We start from the raw sequence: 2,035 nt of genomic DNA, 5'->3' as shown, positions 1-2,035 counted from the left end.
TGTATGTTGAACTATGTCCGTGGCGCCTTGGCAGTCTTCTCACGTAGCGCCTTGTTCAGCCTGCCAGTGTTGCAGTGTGAACTGCAGTTGGCCACGTGGGATTTGGTTCTCCGAGCACTGTGCTGTGGGGCCAGCCCCAGAGCCTATGGTCTTAAACACATGAGCACTGTGTTCCTTGCCCTCTGTGTTAAAAACCCCAGTCATTGCAAGAGTGGAACTCAGAAGACAGGGAGCGGAGATTGCAGTAATGGGAGATTTAAACTTTACAGATACTCATTGGGACACACCCTGTGCTTGATAGTCGAGCTGTGGTTCTTAGTAAGGCACAGAAATGAAGAACAAGACGCAGAGTAAGATATTTATGAATTGTCTGACAGCTTGGGAGGTGGAGAATAGTTCAATAGTCATGGTCCTGTTTGTTTGTTTGTTTGTTTTTGTGAGATTTTTGCTATAGGGCGGCATGGTTCCTGGAGAGATAGAGAGACAGAAAGTGAGAAATCATCCTCCAGGGAAATGGCCACACCGCAATTCCTTCTCCATCTCCTCCTGGGATCTTGGGCATGCATGCACACGCATGAGTTTGAGGCCACTGGGTCCAGGACTCGAACCGTGGCTGTTCTTGTGGGAGTCCAGTGACGTAACTGCTGGCCCTAGCCCTGTATCTTTGACCCTGTCGCTTTTATGTCCCATTGTAAACTTTCCATGAACAAGTTACTATTTAAACTGTTGCAAGTGGGTGAATTAAACTTTTTAGTTACATGAGCTTTCTCTTGGGCAAACAGAACTTAACAGACTGTTTCAGGGTCCTTTTGCTATTGATGTGTGACTTTGGTGTGTTTCACTAGGCTGCTGCTGCTCCAGCCGTGGTGTCCAGATTTCCCACCCAGCACAGAGCCCGCTGCAAGTTTCCCCGCTGCGATATCTACCCGTTAGTCTCAGCAGACAAGTCAGTGCCAGTTTGATTCTGAAAAGCCGAAAGGTAGTCTGTATAACCATTGAAATAATTTACCTACAGTGTGTCTTAAGATCTTAATTTTTCGGGGACCAGCAGGTGGCGTGGTGGTTAAGCCACTGGATACTCCCACATGACTGATCACAGTTTGAGTCCCGGACCTAGTGTCTTGCTTTCTCACTTTCTCTCTCTCTCTCTGTGTGTGTCTTTGGTCAAATAAAAATAAAAATGAATAAATAAAATTAAATAAAAATAATTCTATTTTTTTTCCTTTTTTTTTTTGAAGAGGTTTTTGCTACAGGGTGCATGTGCTCGCCAGACAGACAGAGAGAGAGAGACAGACAGATAGAAAGCGAGAAATCACTCCCCAGGGGGGATGGCCACGCCGCAATCCCTTCTTATCCATTCTCCTCTTGGGATCTTGGGCACGCACGCACATGTACCCGGCATGAGTTTAAGCCACCAGGTCCGGGACGCGAACCGTGATCAACTACGTGGGAGTCCAGCGACATAACCATTACACTAACTGCTGGTCCCAATAAAAATAATTCTTTAAAAAAATCTTAATTTTTCTAAGGGAATAAAACTAATATGAAGGTCATATTGCCAGCGTTTTGATATACAGTTACAAAATAATCCTTACTTTGAGGAAACACTCAGATGACTCAAATTCAGAGTGCTTAAATGGCGTCCAAGAGCAGATGGAGTTCTCAGGTAGTTCATAAGGTAGGGCACGTCACCTGGTTTAAATGGGCCCAGGACAGTTCTTAGATGTGGGTGTACCTGGACCAAGTTCTCACGTCACAGGAGTTAGGTGGCGGTGGGAGGGAGAGAAGGAAGAGAAGCCTGCTGGTAGAGAAAACAGTAAGGGAAAAGGCGTGAGTCCGGCTGCCACGGTCAGCGCCTTCTAAGCAAAGAGACTGGGTTATGAGGTCGGGAGCCCGTGAGGGGAGGTGCTTCAGTTCGAAGTCAGCTCGTGGCAGCCCGGTGTGCCATGCCAATGAGCCAGACCTGAATGCAGTCTGTACTGTGGAACTTTGTTTCTAAAAGTTTTTTTTTTTTTTTTTTTTTTTTTTTTTCCGG

The 2,035-nt window shown here is 46.2% G+C and overlaps 1 protein-coding gene across 2 annotated transcripts in view; it reads left to right on the top strand.

Moving 5' to 3' along the window:
- CUL2 (cullin 2) overlaps nt 1-2,035 on the top strand; it is a 124,465-nt gene that overhangs the window by 7,750 nt on the left and 114,680 nt on the right. Inside the window, exon 2 of one of the 2 annotated variants that reach the window (XM_006158315.3) lies at nt 846-979. The exons of the other annotated variant lie outside the window; for it this stretch is intronic. The gene's annotated coding sequence lies outside the window, so the exon portion shown is untranslated. The remainder of the gene's footprint in view (nt 1-845; nt 980-2,035) is intronic. 2 annotated transcript variants of the gene reach the window in all.

This window comes from Tupaia chinensis, unplaced genomic scaffold (assembly GCF_000334495.1).
Source record: "Tupaia chinensis unplaced genomic scaffold, TupChi_1.0 Scaffold000578_2, whole genome shotgun sequence".
Taxonomy (NCBI): domain Eukaryota; kingdom Metazoa; phylum Chordata; class Mammalia; order Scandentia; family Tupaiidae; genus Tupaia; species Tupaia belangeri.
Note: the sequence above shows the minus strand (reverse complement) of the source record. Positions and strands in the feature narration are given on the sequence as shown.